Genomic DNA, 19,750 nt, shown 5'->3' on the forward strand with positions numbered 1-19,750 from the left:
TGGGGATTCTGGCTGTGAGTCTGATACATGACAATTGTGGTTAAAAGCAGTTGCTTGGCCGGGCACTGTGGCTCATGCCTCTAATCCCAGCACTCTGGGAGGCAGAGGCAGTGGATCACCTGAGGTCAGGAGTCCAAGGCCAGGTTGGCCAACATGGTAAAACCCTGTCTCTACTAAAAATACAAAAATTAGCTGGGCATGGAGGCTGAGGACGGAGAATCACTTGAACTTGGGAGGTGTAGGTTGCAGTGAGCCAACGTTGCGCCATTGCACTCCAGCCTAGGTGACAGAGCAAGACTCCGTCTCAAAAAAAAAAAAAAAAAAAAACCCAACAAAAACCAAAAAGTATTTGTTTGGTCTACAGAAGATCATTAACATGTGAGACTATATAAGTTGCATCAGTGGACAGTGGATTGTTTTTATGTGTAGGTATTATTGTTAAATACAGGGACTGTTTTTCAGACACAGAATATGAATCACAGCTGTGATTATGATAATAGAGCAAAGGACATTAGCTGTGATTATGATAATATAGTAAAGGTCTGCTGTCCTAGACCTACAAATGTGTGGTGAGAAATCAGAACAAACTGGAGATGGGCCATTGACACATGAACTCTGCCTAAGTGTGTTAGAAAAAGTACTTTGACTCCAAGTCTTAAAATACTCACATAGAATCAGCACTCACCTCATTCACACAATCACAGAGCTCCCTGGACACTGAAGCCCTAGAGGGAAAAGGTCTATCCTGAAGCAGGAGCATCAAGGTTTGCTTGGGATCATAGCAGGTGAGCTCAGAGCTGCGCCTGGGCCAGGGCCAGGCCCCAGCAGCACTACTACTTGAGAGGAGCCACTTCACCTTTGTATCAGTTATTAAAAACAGAATTTGGATCCTTTGGTCAGGTTCTCCCAAAATCATTTGAGGTATTCACGATCAACTGCTTGAGCTCTTTTTTGGCAACCCCCTGCCCGAAGTCGCATATAGGCTGTTCATCACCTTGTTTCCAAGGCTGAGGAACAGAAAATAGCCTCTGTTTAGAGCAGGTGGAAGTATGCATTTATTTTTTACTGAGACTTGTTCTGGGCCATCTTTTACAAAATGCCTTGTTTCCTTTATTGTTTCTGGAAAGGAAAGTTCTATTTATATCCTTTTAGTTTGAATATAGAATAGTTTCTTTAATTAGGACTTCTTTTGAAAAAATCTGAGTTTAATTCAAATGTATGCCAATACCTTCCAAAGTAAGGTAATACTGAGAGACAGTTGTTCTGATCAGATGGCTTAGAGAAATTTCTGGAATATTCACATTCAAAGATTCCTTATTAATAAATGTCTTTGACTTAAATCTAACCAAAAACTGCAACATTATTCTTTGTACATTTTCATTATACAGTGTTAACAAGGTTAGTTGCAAGCTATTTGTTTACCTCGCCTTCTCAAAAAAAAAAAAAAAAAAAAAGAAAAGAAAAATAATAAGGAAGCCTTATTTCCAGTGAAAGTAAAGTGGGATAAAGAAGAGAGTATTGAAAATGATGAGATCAAAAGAAGGAACAGGGTATTGGGGGGAGGGGTAGGAGCTATTACATAGGGCTTTGAGGCTATTGGAAGGACTTTTGCTTTTACCTTAAATGAGATGAAAAACTACTGGTGAGTTTTAAACAAAGGAATGGTCTGCTCTGACCTCACATGAATACAGAACAGTGTAGCTGCTGTGGAGACAACAGTAAAAGGGTAACAGGAACAGCAGAGAAAACAGACACATAAAAGGTCTATTGCAATAACATGGAACAAAAATGGCTGTGTTTAAATTTTAGTAAAACTGGTGGAGGTGACTAGAAGTGATCAGACTATGTATGTAATTTGAAATAAGAGCCTACTGAATTTGTTTATAGATTAATGTCAGAAATCATACATGACTAAAGTTTTTAGTCAGAGAGAGTAGAAGAAACTGAAATGGAGAAGCTTAAATACACTTGGAAGGAAAAATCAACAGTTCATTTTGGACATGTCTTTGTAACTGTCTAATAGACAGTGTGAAAATGTCTACCAGAAATTCAGTGAAGATGTCAAATAAGAAACTACATATATGGGTCTGAAGGTCAAGGGAGAGATCTGAGCTGGAGAAATCTGGAAGTCATTACTTCCTTTAACAAATATGTATGGAGTGTCATCCCTAAGTCAGGTGTTGTTCTGAAATCTGTGCTGTCCAATAGGGCCACTACTAGCTACATATGGTATTTAAAATTTTAATTAAAATTAAATATTATTAAATACAAAGTTCCTTATTCTAACTAGCCATATTTCAAAAGGACATAGCCACATGTGCCTAGTGCCTTCCAATACTGGACAGAATATATAAGGAGCATTTCCATCAGCACAAAATGTTCTCTAGACTGTGCAATGTTGGGTTCCATAGGCCGAGATTAAAAAAAAAAAAAAAAATATATATATATATATATATATATTACACACACATATACACATACATATATAAAACAAAGAAACAAAGGCAAGTGTAACAAGTCATAATTTTAGTAGTAAAAATGGCAGTGTTTAAGATCGTAGATGCTAGTGTCAAAATATCTAAATTCAAATTCCGGATCTACTTTTTGAAATTTACTTAAATTTTGTGTCTTATTTTCTTCATCTGTAAAATGGAATAATAAAACCTAACTTATAAACATGACATGAGGTTTAAATAAGCAAAAATTTACATACTGCTTATTATAAACCATGGCATATAGTAAGTGCTGTGTCAGTGGTATGTTTTTGTGTTGTGATAACCACAGTGACAAATTTGCCGGTTATAGTATTTTGAGTAAGAAATTAGATGGACAAGTAAATGTGTGTAAAAATATTTCTGCTGTATGTAAAGTTCTTGAATACTATATCTACTATGAATATGAGGAAGTATATATGGGAGGAGTGACACAATATGAGGCAGGATGGGCCAAGATGTTAGCATTTGCCAGGACCAACTCTCCAATTTACATTGTATTGGCGAAACATAACAGCAATCTTTCATAAGGTGAATGGTTATAGGTAATATTAAATGAGCCTGTATCAACAAAAACATGAGTTAAATCAAAGGAAAGGAAATACAAGGGGCTAACTTATGAAGAGCATTTCATGTGTCCGCTTTGGCAACACATACATAAAGAGCATGTTAGAATCTGAATTTGCATTTGTTTACCTGGATAAGCCTGAGTAGAGACATGCTGGGCTTGTGGCCCATCTGCCTACTCTAGTCAACAATATGGGGACCTTAGAAAATATAGATTAATAAATCTATATCTATCTCTATCCCCATATATAATAAACAATAATACATTTAATTATTTTTCTAAAAACCTAAAAAAAAATGACTCCTATCTCAAAATCAAGCATTTCTGGCCCAACCTGACACTGATGGATAAAATATATTAGCCAAGAGAAAAATGAAATCATCAGAGAGGGCTGAGAAAGTCGTTTGGGCTCTGACTAAAGGTTCTTTGAAGTCAGACCTTCCTAAGCACATTCCATCTAAACTATTCCATGAGCTAAACCTGCTACTGGTTTGACTAAGACTGGAACTGACGTCTTGTAAAGGATTCTTGTAACTATATATTGTTTGGCTAGCTGGGCCTGTATGTATGTACGTGTGTGTATATAAGTGAAATAGTTGTGCATTAGAAAACTTGAATAATTGGGATTCTGTATTCTTTCATTCCCTAGTGTCACATCTGTAGAAGTTATATTGACATTTTTATTAAATTAGATAGGATATGAGTAACATTTTATTAATGACCTACTCTGTTCTTCCCTTTGCACAGGCTTACCACCTCTCAAGTGCAGTATAGAAAGGTACACTTTTCCATAAATGCTTTCTTATGCCAGATCTAAGAAGGAGACATACACACACAAAAAGCTATTTTGTTCACAGAGAAACTATTAAACTTGACAAAAATCATGTCCAGTTTATCATGGGCCACCGCATGGGGTCCTAATTTTGAAAGTATCTATCTCATATTGATAAAAATACAAGACCCTTGGCCAGATCCCAAGGACAGATCATATAAAAACATGAGATTGGTGAGCATGTCTACACAGCCCCCGCCAGCATGCTGCTGATTGATTCGCTGCCTCTTTGTTGGTATCTGGCTGATAGCCTCAACTCTCCATAGATGTTTTAAGTGGAAACCAGTATAAATTACATGATCTTCACATCACTCAGTTGGAAGAGAGGTTGTAAGAGGAATATTATTTAGCTTTGACTTTGAAAATGCACGTGATGTGTATCTATGGGCACATACACATGTACATTTCAAGGAAGAGGGGTATAGAAACAAAGAGCCAATGTACTACATGAGTCTGCTAACAAGAAATCGAGATGGACACTAAATCCTGTTTATAAAATCATAGTGCTATGGAAAACATAAAAGAGCTGAACAATACAAGTTCATATATTGTATGAATATATGGGCTGCTACATATGACCATACAGACTACTCATTGTACAGCACCATAATAAGCATCATTCAAAAGTCTGCAAGATAAACAGTAACCCCTGGAGTAGAACAATATGGCGGCCCTGGCTATACCATACAAGACAATGGAGAAATAAAAATACTGTACCATAATAATTAATGTGCACCAAATACCTACTCAAAGACAGACACTGTTCAAAATGCTTTACACACATTGAATTTGGTTATTCCTCACAACAGTACTATTAATTACATGCTACTATGATCCACAATCTACAAATAAGGAGAAATGCATTGAGCTTGAAATGACTTACCCAAGGTCATACAGCTACTATGTTGTGGAGCTGGTATACAAACCCAGATAGTCTGACTATAGAGCCCATGTACTTAAAAACTATTTTGTAAACAAAACAAAACAAACAAATGAAAAGTAACCAGGAACTTACCTGGCTTATCTGTAAAATTAAAACTGAATACCACCTCTAAAATATTTTTGCCAAAAAGTTAAACCTACAACTGATTAAGCCTCTATATCAAAATACCAATGTATAGGAAGAACAGTCACCAGACTATATTTGGTAACAGAACCAGGAGAATGTAGGGAAATTCTACAGAATAAACAACCCAGTTATTCCCACAAATAAATAAAAAGAAAAACAAAAGTGAGGGGAGCTATAGATTAAAAGAGGCTTGAGACTTAACAAAATGCAATGTGTGGACCTTATTTGGATCCTGATTCAAACAGTCAAACTGTAAAACAAAACAAAACACATCACTGAAAAATTTTAAATGTAATGATATTAAGGAATTATTTTTGCTTTTTAGTGTGAAAATGGTAATATGGCTATATTTTTTTTAAAAGAAGCACTATCTTTTAGATATGACATCTGAAACCCACTTGAAAGTAATCCAAGAAAGTGGATGGGAGTAGGGCTAACACAAGATTGGTTATTTGTTGATAATTGTTGGAGCAAGATGATGGACAGGAGGCTCTTCATATTATCCTCTTCCATATATATTTTAGATTGTACATAATAAAAAGTTATTTAAAAAAATACTAGCGTTAGAGAAACTGGTAACTATAGTTGCTTCCTGGGATGGCAATGGAGTGGCTGGGAGCCAGGGGTAAAGTAGACTTTCTTTTTACTGTTTACCTTTTGTAATTTTTAAATTTTGTGCCAACTACATTTATAACCAATACAAAAGTAATTAAATTTACTAAACAAATGCAAACTTTACTGCTGGCAAGGTCCTACCAAGAGAGTGCATGGTGGCTGCCTGCAGTCCATCGGGGAGTTGGTTATGGATTCCAGCAGAGAACGCTAAGAAAATAGGTAGGGGACTAAGAAATCTCGAACCCAGACACCAACCTCTTAAGAATAATTGAACATAAAAAATGAAACAACTGCTTCACTGTAGGCTTCAGGGAGTGCCAGCTGACACACATTTTCAGTGGAATATTCCCTGGAGCTGTATCAAATAATCACTTAGTAAAGAGGGAAACTAAACCCTACGGCAACTCCATTTAGACATGCTATATATAATTCGTTGGGAAGTTTGACAAAAACAGATGCAACATATTGGATCCAGACAGTATGAAGAAAACCTCTGAGAAGTAAATGGCGAAGGCATGCAGGAGGTAAACCACCTTCAAGTAGTCAACCCAAACTGTTACTATACCCATACAGCGTTACTGGATACAGAGTCCTAAATGATCACCCAGAATGGCTCCTTCCTTATGTAAGATAGAAAGGTTAAGAAATCTTGACACCACAGAAACAACAGAATGATCTGGACTATGATTGGGCCATTTTATAATGCTAATGGTTAACACTATTTTAGAAGAGTCTAAATCAGAAAAGCAAAGACCATGTATGACTCTCCTCATCTTTCTCTCTAGCACTTACCACATTTCTTACCACACAGTAAATATGCAATAAAGATTTAACTGAAAGACTCAAGAGAGGCCAGAATAACCAGAACCACTTGCAGGCCAGCACGAAGTAACCTGGTGAGGGTGATACAAAACTGCTGGGCTTCCAGCTAAACCCCACCCTCAAGCCTGGAACCTCAGCCACAAGTGAAAGCAGCTGACCCTGAAGGGCTGGGCTCCTGGCTAAACCTTACCCTCAAGCCTGGAACCTTAGCCATAAGTGAAAACAGCTGACCCCATTTTTCCATACAAATAATTGCCTTTGTGGCCTGCCCCACCCTCTATCCTGTGCCCATGAAAACCAGATCAGCTGGCAGGAAAAAAAAAAAAAGAGCAATACAAGCAGCTGATGCAAATAGTTGGGGATGCACGCTGCTGAGCCTCCAGGATACACGCAGCTGAGCATTAAAGACTACGGATAGATGCAGCTAACTTCAGACAGTGAGGCTTCAGGGAAGATTACCTTCTTCCTGCACCATCCCCTTTCCAATTCCCCATCCCGCTAAAAGTCACTTCGGTCGCCCAATAAATCCTCTGCATACACTACCCTTCAAATAGTTTGTATGATCTGATTCTTCCTGGACACCAAACAAGAACTTCGGTGTCAAAAAGGGCAGTTGCAGGATCCTGTCACCCTGACCCATTACTGAGCTGTTAACACTTAGCCATCCATAGACTGCAATCTGGGTGAAATGAGCCACTCCAGTTTCTCTGCCCACAAAGGGGGTCAAGGTCAAGGGAACAAATCCCATCTCAAGGGCAGTGAAGAAGAGGACTACATGCAAACAAAACTTCCGTGTGTGAAGGTTACCAGTCAGACTTTGTAAACTTTCTTAAACCTTGGCTACTTCAAATTGAAGATGCCTTTAATTATAAGTCCCATCATTATCATTTGTAATATTAAGGAAAAAATTCACCAATTATACTGTGAAGCATTAGATGAATCCCAATTTAAGAGATGTCAAAATGTGGAAAAGTGTGCCTTACAATCAGTGAAATGTGATGTTTATGTTCACTTGGGCAGGCTCTTCCCTACTAGGTCTATAGTACCTTGGCCACAAGATATACACTCTAAGTTATTTTAAGAAGTTTCATAAGTCACAGGATATTTAGGATATAGTACAAATCTTTTTAAATCTTCTTTAAGTTTGGTAAAGAACAATGAAGTTATACGATGCCATAAAAATACAATTTTTAGAGTTGCAAGGATTGTTTGATTTTAATAAAGTATAAATTATATTTTAAAACACAGAAAGTGAAAGAGAGAGAGGCAGAGAGAAAAAGGTCAGAGACAGGATGCCCAAAAGAAACCAGAAGTACACTATGGCCAGTAAAGTAAAAGCCAAAAGAGGGAGAGAAGATATAAGATGGTGACAGTTTAATAGCAGAAATGATGGTGATGCTGATTTAAAAAAAAAAAAAAACAAACAAAAAAACAGAAACCAGAGAAGCAAGAGCCAAGATGGGAAGAGTCACAAACGACAGGGAGTTGTCCCTGTTTCTGGACAGTCCTGCAAATGATATTCACAACTGGGGCCCCTGGAAAACAGGCTTCAAGTCCCACCATCATCATTTATCTTTAATTTTCCCACATAGTTTCTCAAATGTTCTGATTAAACATCTACTCAGATAACTGAAACCTAACAGTGCCTAGTCCATGTTTTAGATGGAATTAACAAAGGATACAAGCGATAATACTCCAGTCCATATGACCCTGGGAAATTCTTGTAAGAGCATGCTCACATAGGTGTTATATAAATGTAAAATACAAAGAATAATTCAAAGTCTTAAAGCACATACGTGGTGTAGTATAGGAGACAGACTCAAAATAAAATATTACAGTATAATGAGATAGGGACAAATATGCAATTACTAATTAAAAGGAATAAGACCTTTTCCACAGCTGGTATTATGTTGGTTAAGGACAGATATTCTATTAGCAAACAGCATCACTAATGTGGAAGCTTATGAAATAAAATCTTCAGATAACATCAAATGTCTGCTTGATAATTTGTGACAAAGTACCAGTTATTGAGGAATAAAATTATGTGAAAAATATGGATCTGGCAATCACTCTAAATAGGACTCCTCAAATAACATCTATTATTTTATACATTTTCCTATTCTCGGCTTTTGTTTGACTTAACCTGTAGGATGCTGACACAGGTGATTTGGGATTATCTGTGACAATATTTAGAATATCTCAGACATGGTGTGTGTGAAAGGTTTACTAGGATAGGTTATGGACAGCACTAGAATTGTGGCTGTGCTTTATTTTATTTAATGAAAATCTATGATCAAATTCAATCTATAAATAATAAGTGGCCAAATGGAAATTACATAGCTTAAAAAAACTGGATGAGAATTAGGTACTACTACTGGTATATATTCTCTTGCAAGGATCTTTTTGTCAAGTCTGATTGAAATTGCTCAGTTTCTACAAATTCGAGTTCATGACTAGTGGCCTCTTATCTTTTATGTTAAGACTCTAACAGAACAAGGTTTTCATTTGACTTCCTTTGTCCTGGATTCACACTTGAAAACCTCTTTTACTAAAGAAACATGGGCTCTTCAGGAGGATTCTGGAAGCCCCAAGGGTACTTCAGATAACAAAAACATGCATTAATGCTCTTTGGAGTCATGCGCCATCTCTGACAGGTAACCTGCAGGGAGAAACTACCCAATGTCAGGCCTCAGTACAAATGTTTTAAAAAACATGTTGTTGTTTAATTATCTACTAAATATAAAACCAACAGCCTCCATACAGGATAAGGAGGTCAGAAAAGAGACTTTCCAATTAGTTACAGAGAGAAGCTCCCTAGAAGTTTGAAGCTATGCTTGGTAGTGAAGGCATTAGAGTTGAAGTTGTCTAGGAGAGGAAAAATGGTTTTATGTTTTTGACACCAAGAGACAACAAAATAAAATCAGATTTCTTCGGGAAACTCGTACCTTGATGATGACAAAGGCCCATCCACAGCTGTTAATGGGGCTGAGGAGACAGTGACTACTAGCACTGATAACATGATTCACTATGCTTAGACTGCTTGGATAATGTGGTTTATGCTGAAAACCTGCATTCCTTCTGGGGGTCTAGCATTTTCATATGTGCTGGACAGAGGTTGCCTTCATAACTAGCCCCCAATAAACGTTTGCCAATTAATAATTTAATAATATCCCCTGGTAGATAACACTTCATATGTGCTGTCACAAGCAATATTGGCGGAATTTTGTACATCCCAAGTGACTCCACTGAAGGATTCCTGGAAGGCTGTTTCCGGTTTCCTCTGAACAGCACTCTATGTGCCTTTTACCATTGCTAATTTTGCTTTGTACATTTTAACCATAATAAATCACAGCCATGAGTAACAATATATCTTGTGACTCACATCTTGTGAGTTCTTTTAACGAATTACCAAACCTGGAGGTGATCTTAAAGACCCTCAATGCATTTGGGAAAGGCATTTCAGGAGTTGTTCAGGAAGAACTACAACTTTCTTTTCATTTCTTTTTTTGAAATGGAGTCTTGTTCTGTCACCCAGGCTTGAGAGCAGTGGCATGATCACAGCTCACTGTCACTTTGACCTCCTGGGTTTAAGCAATCCTCCCACCTCAACCTCCCCAAGGAGCTAGGAGCCTCCCAAGTACAAGAGAACGCCACCACACCTGGTTAATTTTTGTTTTTGGGTTTGTTTGTTTTGGTAGAGAATGGGTTTTGCATGTTCCCCAGTCTGGTCTCAAACTGCTGGGCTCAAGCGATCTCGCCTTAGCCTCCCCAAGTGCTGGGATTACAGGCATCAGCCACTATTCCCAGCCACAATTTTCTTTTTAATCTTTTGGCAACTCAACTGACTAGGCCAGGTTGTACCATAAAGGGTAGCAGTGACAGAAAGTGAAGGACTAAAAACAACACTGAAATGACAATAACATAGATAATAAGAAGTATAAAGAAAGGTCGCAGAGTCACTCAAATGAGTTTCAGTGAGAAAAAGGAACATAGTTGGAATTCAGACATTAACATTTACAAAAAGAAGTAAAAAGAAAACACTGAGAACTCAGAAATCAAATTATATTAATGTAAGAAGTAAAAACTTAGGGAACACAGGGTGAAACTTCAAGTTAATAAATCATAAACTCAGAATTTTAAAAGTTTCCCTCTGCCACTGCAGTATCTAAAGCTGCCTTTGGAATAACACCACATCTCACCAGAAACCATGTAAAATTATATCCTCTGAAAAGAATAATGGCATTCATTCATTTATTACCACAAGTTTATTGAGTAGCTATTCTGTGCCAAGCCCTGTCTCAAGGTGCTAAAGATACAGAAGTAAACAAAACAAAACCTCTGCCCTTCATAGAGCTCAGTATATGGATCATTTCATGACTTGTAACTAAATGAGTTTGGGGTCAACAGAAAAGTATGCCATCCTTGATTTTGTCACAGGAAAAACAATAATTGTGGAATATCATATTATTAGAAATGGACAGTGCTTTGCAGGTTTTCTAGGACAGTATTGAGGAAAGTCTTCCATGATGAGTAGAGGTGGCAAATTGGATTATGAAATAATTAGATCTAATGAGAACAAGCTGGAACTGCATAAAAGTCTGAGAAACCTCAGAGGGAACAGAAAGATACTATGAGGAATGCTAGATAACAAGGTCATAAAAAAGTAATTTAATATATGTACATTGTCAAGAAGCTATGCATGATTTTGTAAACAGAAATAAAGAAATAATATAGGTTGATGAAAACCAGCTTACATCTTGGTTAACATTCATATCACCTATCACAAACTGTTAGTGCATGGAAAACTTCCAAATATATGGGTAGTAGATTCCAAATTGTTGACATACTCATCATTCCCCACAAAGCTGATATCATTAGAATGCTTGCATGCATGAACAGCAGAGGTTGTTCAAAATGATGGCATCTGGGTCAAATTAGGTGTGCAGATATGTTTTGATTGGCTTGCATACTAATGTTTTTTATTTGTAAAATATTTGAAATATAAAGACAAAAAGGTGGGGGGCAGCAAATACCCATGTATTAATCATATCTTAATCTAATGCCATATTTCCATCAGATCCTTTTTATAAAGAAATTAAATATTGTAATCAAGTTGACCCTCTCCGGACTCACATCCTTCCCTCTCCAGTGATAACCACTATGATAAATTCAATCTTTATCATTCAAATACATGCATATACCCATAAACACATTGTATGGCATGTCTTTACATTTAATCTAAATGGTAATAAAATGTATGATTCCTTCTACAGCTTACTTTGTTTAGTCAAATTATGTTTCTGATACTTATACATGTTTGATATATCTTATTTAATTCAGGGGTTGGCAAATTTACCACTACTGGGCCAAAATAGGCTTTTACCTGTTTTTGTAAATATTACTGGAATACACCATTTTCATTAGCTTATTGTCTATGGCTGCTTCCATATTACAACTACAGAACTGAGTACTTGAAACAGGGACCATATGGACCTGAAAGTCTAAACTATTTACTATCTGACCCTTTACAGAAAAAAAAAAATTCAACTCCTGTAATAGTTTATTCATTATATTTGCTGGGTAGTAGTTCATGGACTGAATTTACAACATGCTAATGGGCAGGTATATTTCTTCCATTTTTCCACTTTTGTCATTTTTGAATGCCATTCTTCCATTTTTGCCATTAAAAGTAGTAGCAAAACCAGCAATTATTTATGCACCAAACTAAAAAAAAAAACCTTACTCTGAGAAAATTTTCGTGTCTCTATATGACATTGTATTTTAAAATCAGAATTAACTGCTAACATTGAAAACTTAGTTTTCACACAAATATCTGGATTCCAAAAGTTTCTTGAAAAATCAGAAGCTCTAGCAGGATAAAGCCCACATTCTAGTAACGCTAGTCTGTGAAAATTGAGACATGGCTGCACTCTTTAGGCAGAATATATGCTCTACAGATCAAAAATCAATTGTTTAACATGACCTGCGGACTGCTTTCCTGTAATCAAGGATCTCTAAAGAATTTGCTATGTAAGCTCCTGTGTTTTTGACTTGAGCACCATCTTTCAGTAACGGAAATGAAGGTTTCCTGAGAGATCTGTTATCTCCAGTTCTGACAAAGGAAGAAGAAAGGCTTAGTGCTATAGACTGTGGCTTGAATGGGAAAGTGAGAGTTTAAATGACATTGCTAGAAGACACTAGGACTGGCTTATGAGAAAGGAGAATGCAGATCATTAATAAAAAATGCCAGTGATGGAAGGAAGATGATGATAGGCAATGAGATTAGGAAAAGTGAGCATGGAATAAGAAAAAAACCCGCAAAGGATGTTAAAGAGCTATGACAGTATGATAACATCATAAAAAAAGAAGAGTTAGCAATAAACATATATTATCCCAAAGCTAGTCTGTTCTCCTTGCTAGTATCAGGGTTGTTTATGCCAACACTATACAGAATGCTCTTTATGAAATTAGAATTTTTATTTTCCAGGCTACCTGTGTTATCATGTCTCTTCAGGGCTGCCAGTGGATACCAAATGAATACTAACTTCACCTTTTGAAACCGATTTAGTGAAACCTGTTATCCCCAAAGACCTGCTCTGAGAAGGGCTTTCCAGCAGCTGAGAGCTCAAATGGTAACAAGCAGAATATGAGGAGGAAAATGAAAATAAAACTGAACAAGCTGAGATGTTAAGCCCATAATGTTAATGAGGAAAACGGGCAAGTTTATTATGATGTGAGTTATATGAACTGGACATTTCAAAGTAGCCATAAAGAGCACATTATTATTGGAAAGTAATCATTGTAACTGTCAAGAATTCACATATCAATGACAATAACAATAACAAAGGGCTAAACAAAATCATGACAGACATGTTCAGATATCCAGGGCTCACATCCAACTACACAAAGTAAGCATAATGCCTTGGGCCCAGGATACTGTCAGAGGCTCTGTAATGTTTTAATTTCTTTTAAAATCAGAAGGAAATATGAATACAAGGCACCCTGTAAAATATTCATCTCTATAGCAATATAGACATAACATAGAATTTTTAATATTTTCATGGAAATTTTTAGTATTTTTGAAAGATATTGTAATATATTTTATTTAGCACAATTTTTTATGCCCCAGAAAACAAAAGTACCTGTTGCCCGTGAAAGCTGTAATTTGGCCCTGCTGATACCTTGTCAGAATTCCCAAATTCAGAAATGTCATTATGAAGAGTAACAAAGCCATACCTGAGATATGTATTTTAAGGACTCTGCAAGACTCATTCCAATAAAGGACTCCTAGCTCCTATAACTTTCATAATTCAACCAGTCAAATGAAAAATCACCACATACACTGACCTTTCCAATCCCTTGCAAAAACTGAAAATAACAATTATGACATCTTTGAGTGGAAGGCTCTGATGAATATGAAGCAAACCAATTTGTGAGAGCTTTTACCAAATTTTAGCTAACAAGCATTAAATTAACCTCCATGGTAGATATGAAGCTACTGATCTAAAGTCTCAAAATTTTCCATGACTATGATTTTTCTCATAATTAGTATCATTTTATATATACCCTGTCTTCTTCAGGGTATATATATATGTATATATATATATATGTATATATACAGGGTATATATATGTGTATATATATATATATATAAAGGGTATATATATATGTGTATGTATATATATATACACATATATATATACCCTTTCCTTCTTCTGAAGGAAAAATAAGTAGATGAACAAGAACACATCAGCAAAGAAGATATACAAATGGCCAAAAGCACATGAAAAGATGCTTGACATTAATCTGCAGGCAAATGCAAATCAAAACCACAAATAGATATTGCTTTACACATACAAGGATGGCTATAATCAAAACACTGGAAAATTAGAAGTGCTGCTAAGGCTATGGAAAAACTGGGATCCACATACATTGCTGTTGCGAATGTAAAATGGTTCAGCTGCGATGAAAAACAGTTTCATGGTTTCTCAAAAATTTAAATATGAAATTGCCATATGATACTGTAATTCTACTCCTAGTTATATACCAAAAAAATTGAAAACAGGGTCTCAAACAAGTACATTGACATGCGTGTCCATAGCAGCACTACACACAAGAACTACAAAGTAGAAACACCTCAAATATTCATCCATGGATGAATGGATAAAGAAAACATGGTATATAGAAACAATGGAATATTATTAACTATGACAAAGCATGAAAAACTGAACATGCTACAATATGGATAAAACTCATAAACATTATGCTCAGTGAAAAAATCCTAACATAAAATATCACACATTACAAAATTCCATATATATAGAACCATCTAGATATGAGTGGGAGATCCAGAATAGGAAAATTTACAAAAAGAGAAATAAGACTAGTGGTTACCAGACTAGGAAAAAAACAGGCATGGGGAATAAATGCTTAACAGAAATGGAGTTTTTTTTAGGTTGAGGGAAAAGTTTTAGCATTAGATAGAGGTGGTAGCTGTACAACACTCTAAGGATATGAAGTGCCATTGAACTTTTACTTGAAAATAGTTAATATGTGAACTCCATTTCAATTAAAAAAAGAATGTCACACTGAAATTTGTACAAATCAGTCTGTACAGTTATATTGAAGAAGGGTACATAATGTACAGTTGAGTGGGAAAAACTGGAACATAATAATAGGTTCTGAGCACAAATTTGACCCATCATTATTTTAATATTAAAATTCAGCAGCAAAAGGTTTTGCAATAATGAAGAAAATAGTAACAGTTAAACCTACATCTGAGTATCTGAGAACATGAACTGGCATTGTTTACTCAAGACTAAAGTGGATGAAAAGGTAATAGATTGATGAGTACACTTAGATTTGCCAAGTGTTGACTAATGCCATGGATTAGCAAATATAGTTAAGCAAGTAGAGTCGGAAAAGTATAAAGATTCTAGGACTTTGAAGGAATAGCTGTGAAACTGTAACTTTTAAAAGCCATTTCATCTAAATTACCTCCCAAAGAGGCAAGACCAGAAGAAATTAAGTAACTCTGAAAAATCTCTACGGAAGAGTAGCTACATATTTGTCAGTAAATAGAGTTTTATGATTAAAAAAAGAGTCTGAAATTAGAATTCTATGCCCATTATTATTATAACAGTTCTTCTTTGTTAATTCACATTGGTAGAACTTATACTAAAATATACATGTCTCTCTATCTCTCTCTGTGTATGTATAATTTATTTAGTAGATGAATAAAAAGTACATGAAATTACATATTTAAGTAAGGAACTAGATTAAGTAGCCAAAAATGCAGGACTATGACACCACCTAAGGGAAAAACATGTCAGTAAATAGCACATGGTGTAGCAGTGGCTTCAGGAACTGCCTAGAGGCCAGAGGTTGGCAAACTTTTTCTGTATAGGGTGACATATACACTTTAGATTTTGCCTGCCATACAGTTTTTATCACAATTATTTGCCTCTACCATTGTTGGGGGGAAAGTATCCATAGACAACAAGTAAAAGAATGGGTGTGGTTATGTTTCAGTAAAACTTTTATAAAAACAGGCAGCAGATAATAGTTTACCATTGCCTATTCAAGAGATCAGCTGGCTAGCAAGCATGGCTTTCCAGTCTTAGTAGGTACAAGTCAACTGAGGCTGAAAGACATATTGAGACCCATCCTCCCACAAACTATCATGAAAATAAAATGATGCTGAGCAAGGAAAGAACCTAAACTTCATAGACCGTAACACTGAACCTGTTATGATTCTATAAGCAGTTTTTATTCCATTCCGGGATGAGGTGAACCCAACATTGACAAGTCCTGCACAGGGGCAGCTAGATGCTGCTAAAAAAGTCACACAACAGGTAAGACTGGTGTCACCATATACTCACAATCAGCAATCTAGGCATGTAACCCTGGGCACTTAACACCTTCTAGCAAGTCTGTGTTCTCAGGTCAATTTATTCCTTCCCTCCCTTGAAACAGTTATTTCAAACTTTCTCCAGTCTCCTAAAACCTGAAATCCCTCACATCTTTACTCCCTTGTATTAGTCTGTTCTTGAACTGCTATAAAGAACTATCTGAGACTGGGTCATTTATAAAGAAAAGAGGTTTAATTGGCTCAAGGTTCTACAGGCTGTACAGGAAGCATGGCAGCATCTGCTTCTGGCGAGGCCTCAGGAAACTTACAATCATGGTGGAAGGAGAAGGGGAAGTAGGCATGTCTATATGGCCAGAGCAGGATAAACAGGGGTGGGGTCAAGAAGTGCTGCACACAATCAGATCTTGTGAGGACTTACTTACTATCACAAGAATAGCACTGAGTGGATGTTACTAACCCATTCATGAGAAACCACCCCCACAATCCAATCACCTTCCACCAGGACCCACCTCCAACACTGTAGATTACAATTCAGTATGACATTTGGGTGGGAACAAATATCCAAACCATATCATCCCTCTTAGCAAGTAGCCCTACCATAAACTTCATAGAGAAGGCAGAAGCTACCATACAAACACTTCCTTCTCTTTTCCTTCCAAAGTTAGCAAAGCTTCTTGTGTTTACTAAAACCTCTCCACTTAACCTGTTACACTGACAGAGGAGGCCAAAGGCTCATCTCTCAATAAGTGCTCCACATCTCAGACCTTTTCTTCAGTGTCCTCAGAACCTTATCCTATTTTTTTATTCTTTTTTTTTTTTGAGACAGATTTTAGTCCTGAGACTGGAGTGCAGTGGCACAATCATAGCTCACTGCAGCCTCAACCTCCCCAGGCTTAGGTGATCCTACCACCTTAGATTGCCAAGTAGGTGGGACCATAGGCATGTGCCACTATGTCTAGCTAATTTTTGTATTTTTTGTAGACACAAGGTCTCACTATGTTGTCCAGGCTGATATGGAACTCCTGGACTCAAGTGATCCACCGATCTTGGCCTCCGAAAGTGCTGGGATTACAGATATGAGCCATAGCACTCAGCCTGATCTTACCCTATTGATTCCCTCTTAATATCTCTATCCACTTCTAATCTGCTAGCTCCTCATGGTCAGCAAATAAACATCCTCATGTTGGCTTATTGAAGAATGTACATGTATAGAGAGGAGGAGAGGCTATAAGTCAGACAATAGCTGTTAACAAAATGTTGTAAATTAGAAAGTAAATGGACAGGCCAGAGGCAGTGGCTCATGCCTGTAATCCCAGCACTTTGGGAGGCCAAGGTGGGCGGATCACCTGAGGTCAGGAATTCAAGACCAGACTGGCCAAATGGTGAAACTCCAACTCTACTAATAATACAAAAACCAGCCAGGTGAGGTGGCAGGTGCCAGTAGTCCCAGCTATTTGGGAGGCTGAGGTGGGAGAATCACCTGAACCTGGGAGGTGGCGGTTGCAGTGAGCTGAGATCATGCCAGTGCACTCCAGCCTGGCCACAGAGCAAGACTCCATATGAAAGGAAAAAAAGAGAGGAGGGGAGAGGAGAGGAGGGAAGGGAAAGAAGGAGAGGAAGGAAGGAAGGAGGGGAGGAAGGAAGGAAGGGAGGGAGGGAGGGAGGGAGGGAGGGATGGAGGAAGGAAGGAAGGAAGGACAAATTACTAATAGATTGTTGTTCCAGAAAAATCTCAAACCAGCTTAAATATTTTGACAACAATAGTAAACAAGCTGTCTTCTGGCACCAAACCTCAGAAAGCCACACCCATTAGGATTACTTATGTAAGTGGGTAGTGTTTGGGAGAGGTGAAAATAGGAGAAATGAAATTCTGTAGAAGGAGCAGTTAGACCACCAGATACCCTCTCAAGCACTTCAAACAATATGACTGAATACTTTCTTTTATCTGTAATTGTGGTAAGTATGAGGCAGAGAGTGTGACCAGCCCCCAGTGAAAATCCTGAACACTGAGTGTCTAATGGGCTTCCCTAGGCAAAAACATTGCAGGTGTTGCTTTTTGTTACTGAAGTAAGAATGTGCTCTGTGTGACCCCTTGTGGAAAGGAGAGAGCATAGCAAGTTTGCGCAAGGATTCCTCTACATGCCACCCGTGTCTTTTTCCCTTACGATTTGGCTATGCGTTCTCACATATGCCATTATAGTAACCCTCAGCCACTAATACAAGTATATGCTGAGATCCCATAAGTCCTTCTGGTAAATTTATGAACCTGAGAGAGGTCTTGGGGATCTGTGATATAATGGCCATACACTGTAGCCCTGGACTATTTTGCTTCTATTACCATTAAAGGATAATATTAACGTTTTTCAAAATTATATGTATGTAGGTTATATATCTTTGATTTTCATTTAATAATATCAAAGGAGGAGTTACCAAATATTTGTTACAAGAGAAAGACCTTATGTCTCAAAGGATTGAGAAACGCTGCTGTAGACAAAGAACAACATTGGCAGCAATTTTATTAACAATCATGAAAATAATAGCAGCTAATATTTGCAGAGAGCTTACCATATGCCAAACATTGTACTAAGTGCTTTCTGTAAATTATTTCAGATGTTCCTCACTATAACTCTATCACATGGGGTCTATTTTTTTCCCCTTTCGCCTGTGGAAAAAGAGAGGCTCAGACAGGAGAGCCAATTAGACTAGCAGCATAACTAGCAGATGGCAGGGACAAGGGTTTAAGATTCCAGAGCCCCCTTTCATCTATTCAGGCATGGTGTTGCCACCAAAAAAAAAAAAAAAAAAACAGCAGAATCCAAATAAATATATAGCCTAAGGACAGCTTATACTTTGTGAGAACTGATAAGGAAATATATTAATATATTTTGCCAGTTAAAATTATATCAATTCTTCCTCCTCTCTTGGAATAATTCTCTGATATTTAATGTCTGATACAGGATTCAAATACCAGGATCTTAAATGTGAAGCCTAGCTTTTTAGATAGTGCATTTTAAAACTGGCCTACTATCATTCTTATTTTGAAGCCACAGTTCTCAATCCTTCCTTTACAAAGGCAATGTAAATTCCCACAACTTTTCAGATTGTTGGGAAAGGTCAGAAGCCATAGCAATTTAGAAATGGTCAGGTCAATATTTCTAAGGATTTCATATTTTCTGTGAAAGGTCAGAGGTTGCAGGTACTTAAAATTGTAATACTGTTATTTCTACAGTTTTATGGATTTCTAAGAAGGACTAAAGCATAGAAGAACATTAACAGGAACAATAGTACACACACCACACACGCGCGCAAATGGAGTAGTACAGATTTTTTTAAGTCTATAAAAGGTGAAGTCCATGCCTACCAAGTTAAGCCATGTAGAAATTGGGGGTAGAGCCGGGCAACCAAAAGCATGCTACAAGTTGCAAAAGCACAGTTTTTATTAGACGAGCAAGATCAAGTAGAGAGAAAATAGACAGTTGCA

The 19,750-nt window shown here is 37.0% G+C and overlaps 1 protein-coding gene across 10 annotated transcripts in view; it reads right to left on the minus strand.

Annotated features, from left to right (window-relative positions):
• OPHN1 (oligophrenin 1) overlaps positions 1-19,750 on the minus strand; it is a 426,354-nt gene that overhangs the window by 124,872 nt on the left and 281,732 nt on the right. The window lies entirely within an intron of this gene.

Source organism: Callithrix jacchus, chromosome X, assembly GCF_049354715.1.
Source record: "Callithrix jacchus isolate 240 chromosome X, calJac240_pri, whole genome shotgun sequence".
Taxonomy (NCBI): domain Eukaryota; kingdom Metazoa; phylum Chordata; class Mammalia; order Primates; family Cebidae; genus Callithrix; species Callithrix jacchus.